Raw genomic sequence first — 10,371 nt, forward strand, 5'->3', positions numbered from 1 at the left:
ATCCTGTTTGTGTTTTGCTGGATTTTGCCTCCAATCTCGGAGAGGTTCGGCTGGTGATTCATTCTCTCTGGAAAATTTTTCCACAAATGCTCTGTTATAGACTTGCTCAGGATTGGGCAAATGATACATTCGTCTTAAGTCTTCAGGCTTGAAGGAGCCAAAAATCCTTCCATCCTTAGAAATGAAGGTTCTATTAGTGAGAGGAACTTCTTCAATTGCCCAACGTACCACATCAGTATAAGGCAAGACTTGTTCCCTGGCTGCTATTCTGTGCAGAAAAGAGTCAGCCAAATCTTTAAGAGTTGCCTCAGACTTTCTTAATTCATCCACACTTGCCTCCGTTACTGTCACTTCTGGTTGTTCTCCTTCTAGCAAATTGTATGTCCCTTGCCATGTAGTACCAGTAAGACCAGTGCATGTAGTATCTGAGATTAAGCCCTTCCTTGAAGGTGTAGCAGCTTGGCCTGAGGCGGGTGTCGCAGTAGAACCTGCCATCTTCTTGAACTTTTTTCCCATCATATTCAGACTTCTCTCGTTAGTCGAATTCTACACAAGTGCAAGAGAAATCGTAACAAAGAAATAACAATGACAATCCATAACGGGATAAATATATGATTTGAAGCGTGGCGAGATTATTCCTAAAAGAGGCTGCGGATCTAATGATTTGAGAAGGCACCGTAGATGTAATGATGGTGATTTTACGGCCTGCAGCTTCATAAATGACCATTACTTAAGTTATTAAACCGAATGACCCCTTAAAGCGTGTAATAGATCTTTCAAAGGTCTAATCGTAATTGCTCGTTAATTCGAAGGGGCAAAGCTTTAAATACGCATGCATTACCTTATCCCTTTACTTAACGGCATTTTGAAATCTGTGATTTTGTCAAATCGATTTTAAATATAACTTTAATGCTTTGAAATAATCACCTTTTGGAACTGAGGTCATCATTAAGCGTCATCATATCGCATCGGAAGTGTGTGTGTGGCGTTATCACTTGGGAAAGTTCTTTAGCGAACGCCGATCGCGATATCGCATTCGGCGCGCGAACATAACCCCCTAATGTGTATCAATTGCTTTTAGCGAATGCCGATAGCGATATCGCATCGGGGAAAGGATATAAACGTCTTATGAAAATGCGTAGGATTGTACCGATTGCCGATATGCGATATCGCATCGGGCCGGAGTGTTAAAACATTTTTACAAGACATAGTGCCATGCCGATAGCCGATCGCCGATATCGCGTCGCATCGGGGAAAAGGTATGTGCCCTTTTATGTGTGCATTGGCTATTGCCGATGGCCGATAGCGATATCGCATCGGGAAAAACCAAGATGGCAACCGAACTTGCGATTACTTTTTTGGACTTAACCAAAAATTGCTTATCATTTGCTCAACAAGGGTTTTTTACACAAATTCATTTGATTATCATACCTTATTTGAACAAGTTTTTTAATGCCAATTAAAAATTTTAAAAGGGACCCATTTCATATGTAAATTGTTTGTGATAAAAATGTTATGAAATGGGGGGTTGTTGTAGGGCACAACAATTGGCGATTCGCTGGCAGAACCAGTTATCTCTGAACTAACAATTATATTTACATTTTCTCAAATAGAATCTTTATAAACGAAAGGAAATTTCTAATATAACTAGATATCTATTGATTCTAAATAAAACAGGTTTCTTCATTAAACTTCCTCTTTTTATAAATGCACTTCGAGTATTAAAATAAGTCCTTATTGGTTTGTAAAAGTAAAAATAGAAAACTTTTCCATATCAGCTTTTAAAATAAACTCCTCTGTCACAGGTAGAGCCTCTGCTGCCAGCAAACGTTCATAGTCTCGGCAGGGTTACCTTTTAACCATGTTCTTGTCCATTGTTCCATTCACCTTAGAGTGTGACTAAACAGAATGAATTCAAAAGATATTCTCGTATTTTTTGAATTTCAATTTCTTTTTTCGTTTAAGATAAAAGCCATTGTCCTGGTTTGGTGGCCAGATAGGTGACAATGCCATTCACGGGTAGTAATTAAACTGAACAAGCTGGCTCGTGATGAGACCCCTTGTCTTGAGATTTCAAGCCATTACCCTGTTTGGTATGCAGTTTTGGTAATGTCAGTTAAATTATTTTCCTATGAACATGGTAAGCAGGCTTGTGATAAGACCTCTTATCTTTAATCTTTTATATTTTAGAATTACACTCTGAGTAATCAAAAACTGTTGGTGAATGGGATGAACAATTATCTTATTAAGAATAAATGGATGACAGGTTCAAGAGTTGAAGATGCTGAAGATGAATTAGCTCCTATTTTCGTATAGATAACCTTTGGGGACTAATTTCAACCACTCAAGATGATTCATAGATCTTTGTTCAGAGTGAAATTTACAAAGGTAAGTCTGTAATGCTTAGAATAAAAAGACATCTAATTTCCTAGAAATGATCTCTCTTGGTTCAGGATGCTATTTTTAAAAAGTAAATATTAATATTACTATGGCGAGACAGCTTTTGTTTACAGCGAAAGGTCAATGGGAATGTCCCACATTCTTATTCCTACAAATCCTACAAACTATGAAAAACTAATAAGCTAGAAAGAGAAGGGGTTACCTCCTCAGTTAAAGAATTTCTTCAGAATTAGACCATTGACAGGGAGAGAATCTCTCACCCCTGATAGATTTTGAAGTATGAATGTGGAATGGCCTACTTTTTCACAGATTTGAAATGGTCCTAGCCACAGTTTTTGGAATTTGGAATGTTTACCTTTGTCTTCATGGGCTTTGTCCCATTTCAGGACTAGATCTCCGACTTCAAATTGTCTAGGGCTGGATGAGGCTAGATCGAAAGCTGCTTTAATGACTTGCTGATGTCTTGCATGTGTAACCTTGGCTTTATCCCTTTCTTCTTCAAGTTTGAGTATTTGATCATGTCTAAACTGTATAGAAGAAGGAGTTTCGTCTATAAATTGCACTAGGGCTAAAGATGGGAGAAGAAGATTGGTTGGTACGACTGCTTCTTTTCCATAAACAAGATTAAAAGGAGAGGTCCCTATGGAAGCTTTCTGTGTAATTCTATCGGCCCATAATGCAAATACCAAGGATTTATGCCAGTTCTTATGATTTTCTTCAATTGTTCGCTTAATGATTTTGATTAGATTTTTATTAGTTGATTCTGCTAGGCCGTTACCCTGGGGGTAATAGTTGGCAGAATACTTTAATTTGAATCCTCTTTTGATAGCGAAATCAATCATTGCATTTCCTGAGAAGTAAGAAGCATTATCAAAGACAAGAGCGTTTGGAACACCAAACCTGGTTACGATGAACTGATCTATAAATTCGATGATTGCTTCCGAGTTTGTTGTCTTTAATGGAACTGCTTCTACCCACTTTGTAAAGTAATCAGTTGCTGTAAGGATATACTTGTGTTGCTTGGAAGATGAAGGATTTATTTCTCCAATGATGTCCAATCCCCATTGTTCAAAAGGTTGTTCAATGTTGATTGGTTGTAAAGGGAAAGCTGGCTTTCGTTGTCTTCCACTGGCAGTTTGGCACTTAATGCATTTCCTTACATATTCATGAGCATCCTTAAACAAAATAGGCTAGTAATATCCGGCATGAATTACTTTATGAGCTGTTGTATCAGCTCCAAAATGTCCTCCTGCCGGTCCATCGTGTAGCTCCTGCAAAACCTTTTGAGCTTCAGGTTTCTCAAGGCATCTTAGTAATACAGAATCATAGTTTCTCCTGAAGAGCACATCGTTAATAAGAGAAAAACTGTCTAGAAATATTCGGCAAAATCACATAATCAACCTTTTGTCGACGCGTTTCGAACCAACCAGTGTGGTTCATCGTCAGGACAAGTTGAAGAACCAATCTGGCTTAGCTCGATTAAATATAGTGTGCAGAGACTCCAACGGCTAAAATTCTAACGGCTAATTTGACCTAATGAACCTCGTCAAATCACTAGCTTTCAAACTCTTAGCTTTCAATCTAATGGCTCTCTTATTCTTGTAGGACAAATTGGTAGGTGCATAACCATTCTTTAAATAAAAGATTAGATATGAATATTGAGATTCGGAATCCAGTATACTTAGCTGATTGACTTCTTGGTTTTGCTCTGTATCACCTGATTCAGGAATGTTTGATGCTCCTGCTAAGATCCTGCAAAAACCTTGACCTTTAACAAATTTTGCTGGCTTTATTTCTAGATCATATTCTTGGAGGGCTGCGACCCAGTTTGCCCTCTTTTCTCCCAATTCCTTTTGAATTAATAGTTGCCTAACTGCGGAGAAAGGAACTATTACTTTAGTATGGGTTTTAAGAAGAAAGGGTCGATAATGTTTGACTGCTTTAAAGACAGCAAAAGCTTGTTTCTCAATTTCTAAATAATTCAATTCGGCGCCTTGGAAGTTAGAACTGAAGAACGAAATGGGCGCTTCCAAATTGTCATCATTCAACTGAGTTAGTACTGCTGCGTAAGATAAGTCGGATGCAATAGTATATAATGTAAAATGATTAGAAAGATTTGGAGTATTCAGGGCTGGGACATTGATTATGGATTGTTTAATATCATGAAAAGCTTGCTTTTCTTCTAGTCCCCATCTGAAGGTTGAATTATTTTTAATCATCTTTTGCAGTGGTAGTACAATCTGTGAAAAATCTGGAACAAATCGCTTAACGAAATTAATTTGTCCTAAAAACGACTGCATCGATTTTTTATTGTGTGGAAAAGGAATTTCAGAAATTTCTTTAATTCGCTCAGGATCTACATAAATGCCATCCTTAGATACAATAAACCCTAAGAGCTTGCCTTGGTTGAGAGCGAAAAAAGACTTTTTCGGGTTAAGAGAGATACCATATGTTTTGCATCGTTGAAAAATCTGATTTAAATCATGCAAGTGATTATATCTCTTTTTAGAATATACAGTAATGTCATCGAGGTAGACAACTACTGTTCGATTAATTAACCCTCTAAAGGCTGTATCCATAGCTCTTTGAAATGTCGCTCCTGCATTTATGAGTCCGAAAGGCATCTTTTGGTATGCGTAAGTTCCCCATTTTGTTCTGAATGTAGTTTTTAATTGGTCATCAGGGTGGACCAGCACTTGATTGTATCCTGAGAAACCATCAAGAAAAGACATCAATTCAGATCCTGCTACCGATTGAAGGATTTGCTCCATGGTAGGCAGAGGGAAGTTATCTTTTAAGCTTGCCTTATTTAAATTTCTGAAATCAATACAGATTCTGATGTCGCCGTCTTTCTTCCTGACGGGTACCATATTGGAGACCCAGTTTGAGTGTCGGACAGGAAAGATAATCTTAGCTTTTAAAAGCTTATTAAGTTCCGACTTTATCTGGCTCTCCAAATTTGGATGGATTTTTCTTAACTTCTGCTGGACTGGTTTTTGATCGGGAAGCATAGGAATAGTGTGTTGTATGATAGATGTATCATATGTTTTAAGGTCATCATACTTCCAAGCAAAAACTTGTTTGTTTTTTCTTAAAAGTTTGATAAATGCTTCCTTTTCTATTGTAGAAAGTCCTAATCCTAAATTTATATTCTGAGGAGTTTGAGCCGTTCCTAAATTAATCAATTCAAACCTAAGAGTAGAGCTCTGGAGTTTAGCATTAATTACAGGTTTAAACCTATCTTTGATGTCATAAAGGTCTTCAAGCTTTACCACAGGTTTAGGAATAACGTTATCTTGAGATGTTTGCTTCATTTGAGAATCATGCTCATCCTCTTCAATGACTTGATTGTCATAGGATTTTTCAGAGGTCAAAAATTGCAAAATATCCTCGTCATGGTTGAAAACCCTCCAGCTAGTGATGTTATCAGGAACTGAAGGTCTAAAAATTAACTCTACAGAAAATCTATCAAGACTATAGTCTTCGGAAGGGAGAAGCTTGGAAGCTACGTTGGCTAGTAAATCAGCTGCTGAATTTTGCGATCTTGGGATTGATAAAATATTGAATGCTGAGAAATGCGAAGTGAGATCTTGCACTAGCGTTTGATAATGCTTAAGGTGGCTTGAGAGGCAATGGATTGTATTCCTTACCTGTTTAACAATGATCTCACTATCGCCGAATACTTTTAAATATTGGACTTTAAGGTCAATTGCCTTATATAATCCCTGAAGTAGTGCTTCGTATTCGGCTGTATTATTGGTGCATTCAAATTCTAATCTACAAGAAAGCATTGTCTTTTCGCCTTTTGGACTAACCAAAATGCAACCTGCTCCTGAGCCCTCGCTGGACTTAGAGCCATCAAAATACAAAGACCAAAATAAAGGAGAATCAGAAATATTTACATCCTTTTGATCTACATTAAAGCATTTGGATAAATTTGATTGTGAAAAATTTTCTACTTGAGATGTACAATGATTAACTTGAAAAGGGGAAGATTGGGCAATAAAATTGCCAAAGAATGATTGTGAAGAATAATTTCCCAAAATGTTATTGTTGAAAGCCACCGGCTGGTTTTCTTGTTCGAAATCGGTTACTGTATGAGTCATATGCTTCTCACGGTCGATCCTTATTTGATTTGGCTTACCCTTGTAGGGGAGCCACATATGTGACCAATCGGTGGAAATGTATCCATGTAGTTTCTCAGACCAGTCTCTGCTCAAAATTAAACCGTAAAATTCAGGTATGTCGGCTATCAAAATGTCTATTCTCTGTACTATTCTGGGATTAGCAGACAACCTGATAGTCACGGAATTAATTTCTCCTATGACCTGTACTTTGGTTCTGTCTAACTGTACAATGTGAATGGCTAACTTCTGGGGTTCTATGTTCAGCTTAGAACAAACTGAAGCTGGCATAATATTGGATGAAGCCCCTGAATCAATTAAACAGTTATGCAGATTTCGATTATAGATTTCATAGGTGAGCAGAAAAGGTGGGGTATGAGAATTGGATCTATCTCCAATCAGAACCGAATCGGTAGCCTCGACCATATCTGGAGGGGGTTGTCCTGAATCATTAGCAGCTTTTGAACTGGGAAGAGGGGAAGAGGGAATAGCATTAAATTCCCTTAGGAGCAGTTTTTGCTTGTGTTTTAATTTACCTAGTTCAAACATAGTTATGTTTGCCTTGGTCTTTTTCATGTCATCGACAATATTATACTCCATATGGTCAGATACCACTAGTGTTTTGGATGTTGAAGGAGAATTAGAAATTGGAGGCTGGTTTTGAGGGGCTGCTACCGGAGATTTCTTCGGAAGAACTTTTTCTTTTGGTGTGGCAGCACCTGTACTCCTCTTTTTTGTTTGAGTAGGTTCAGAAGCGCTTCTACTTCTTGTAGTAACCGGAAAGGCTTCTTCTTCATTCTCAGTATCAGAGTTTGGGAGTATAAAATCCCACATTCCATGGCACTCAACTACTTCTTCTTCATCATTGGTCTGTTCAGTTGTTTCACCTTCCTCTTCTTCTTGGTCTGAGTCTGCATTGGATATAACATTGGGTGGCTTTGACTCAGTTTTCTTGTAAGTTCTAAATGGTCTTTTATTTGAGGTTTCGGCCACCTGTTTTTTGATATCAACCATTTCATTAGACAATGTTTTAAGGACCTTTTGTAACCCTTCCATATCATAGGGGTCCTTTGGGGTTTTCTTCTTGGAATCTTCTTTAAACGAGACTTTTTTAGCTTTTCGGTCTTCAAGAGCAGCTTTCTTCTCAAGAGCATTAATGCGCTTTTCAACAGCAAGTGCTTCTTTCATGTTTTCAGCTAAGGTAGGTTTGCCAGCCCTGTCTACAAAAATAGCTATGTTGGCAGGTAAGGCAGTAATATACCATTCGCTTCTGATTTGTTCACTTGGTTTAGAGTCGGTAGGGATTTTATTCAGGAGTTTATTAAATCTGGCATTAAACTCTTTTATTAGTTCCCTGTGCTCTATTCTCAAGTTGGAGAGATCATTTATTAAAGTAGCTAAGGACCTATCATCTCCATACTTGGTAAGGAACTCCTCTTGGCATGTGTTCCAACTGGTAATTAAACCAGAAGGTAAGGAAAAATACCAGGATCCTGCCGATCCTTGTAAAGTGTAGGGAAAAAGTCTGACAACAACATCTTGCTCTGTCACTCCTTTCAAGTTAACTGCTAACATAAAATTGTTAATATGTTCTTCAGCTTGGGTTCCGTTATCTGGATTAAATTTAGGCAACCATTTTTCGGGAGCGTCTGGTAGATCATGTAATGGTCCAGGCATGTTGACTGCACCTGGCCTAGTCCATGGATCTGCCATTGTACTAGCAACAGTGGTTGACACTACTTTCGGGGTTCCAGATGTTTGAGGAGGTATCAAAAATGAAGAGTGAATAGGTTGGGATATTGAGGCTCCTATTCCCTGATGAACAACAATATGTAATGGAGGAGTGGATGGTCGACTTTGCAGATGAGGAGATGAAATGGAGGATGTGGAAGAAAAATCTCCACTATCAGATCCTTCAGTGTTTTTCTTTGGCCTTTTCCTTTTGGGTAAAGGAAACTCAGTGGGTTCAATACCAAGTTTTTCGCTCTGAAGTCTGGTGAGAGGATGAGTGAGGTTGAACTGCGAAGTCGCACTGCTTTCTAATATCTCAGATTTCTGTGGTGAGATGGAGAAGCTCTGAAGTTTCTGGATTAAAGACTGGACTTCAGGAGATTCAAGACTTAGTTGTTCTGAAATATTATGGGTGTGAGCAGTGGTGGTTGATTCTTCCTTTCTTTGATCATGTGCTGGTAAACCAGCATGTGATTGAGAAGGAGAAGATGGTTTGGAGGGGGAATTACTCTTAGAATGGTTTGTGGGGTTGGACCTACTTGCCATTCACAGTTGATGGCCCTCCTTCTAGCGCCAAAAATGTTGATGCCTCGAAATTCATTGCAACAACATCGGGGAAACCACCCGGTCCGGAACTTAGTGCAGCTCCTTTTCCGTTTGGAATAGTGGCTCCGACTGGGGATAACGGGACCAGTTTCCCAAAGATTATAAGTGAACGGGATGGATGGATGATTTAAGATATGAAATGATAATAAACAAAATAACTAAACTATAAAAGAAATACAAAAAACTATAAGCTAATCCCGGGACTTATCAATTCAGACAGTACAGCGTTTGATAAACTATGCTTAATGACAGGCATATAGATGACACTAACAACAAGCATAGATGTTTAATCATTTGAGATTGCTCTGCGTAAGTAGTTACGCAGAGCTATAATAGCGAATTACTGTACTCAGTCATTTATATCATTGATACATACATGGGTGAAAGATAACAAATCTCAAAACATTCAATAGTGATATGAAATGAAGACTTGTTGTTGTATTGCATACATGTATTCAATAATAGCAAAGTAATAACACAGCAATTCATATAACTGAAAAGAGAACAGATACAGATAATAGTACCATGCAAGCTGTTTGATCAATCCAATGTATTAATCGCTATGTAGCAGTCCTTCCTTCCAACCAGAAAGCATTCCAAGCAAACGACAATAGTGCACAATTTACTTAAACAGCATTCCAAGTAAAATTAAGGACCAGTGGTCGAGTTTCAAAAAGAATATAGACCGAAGCACAATAGTGCAAACTTCAGCCTTTTAGTCTTTTACAAAATTTTACGACCCTTTCCAAAACAATGAAAGGGTCTATAAATACTATTCTAATCTAACTACTAAATATCTAAAAACTGAAAACTAAGAAATCGGCATCAACAAATATCATTTTGCATTTGGGTGATTCGGCAGTCGGCGGCGATGCTTCAGTCAGCTGTCTCTTTGCCTTTACTCTTTCGCTGACATATCGCCAGCATTGGCTCTACTTCAGGTGGAGTATTGAGGCGAGAAGTCAGCTGTGCATCATATGTGGCATCTTGGAAATCGGCAATCAGGTATTGGAGAGCGTCGGTTAGACAGTTAAGAGCCGACCTTTGAGAATGCGGTTTAATCAAGAAAAGCCAGTATGCATCGGAGGTCAAGGTATTCACTCCAGTAATTAACCGCCCTTGTTCTTCCAGCTTAAGATAATTCTTATGCTCCAGCATATTCGCGGTTGTTATGTTTCCAGGTGTGCATTGTGAAATCATGTTAGCCAGATACAATGTATCATTGACTATATTGATCATGTTTTTGGAAATTGTTTTGCATCTGGATGCTGCCCTCTCTGCCTTCATTACCTGTGTTTCCCATTCCATGAAAAGTATGTTCTTGTATGTTTCACTAATTCGGGCTAAATTAGCAGCTTGCCCTTCTGGAGTATCTTGCCATTCAATATATTCTATTATTTCATCTTCGGCCTGATCCAAGTTAGTCCTGGCTTTCTCGATTTGCTTACATACTGCTGTAGATATATCACAAAGTGACTCAGCCTCAACTAGCTGTTGGCACAAAAGTCTA

This window comes from Pinus tabuliformis, chromosome 4_2, assembly GCF_031772625.1.
Source record: "Pinus tabuliformis cultivar Carrire ecotype Pingquan chromosome 4_2, CPIR1, whole genome shotgun sequence".
NCBI lineage: Eukaryota > Viridiplantae > Streptophyta > Pinopsida > Pinales > Pinaceae > Pinus > Pinus tabuliformis.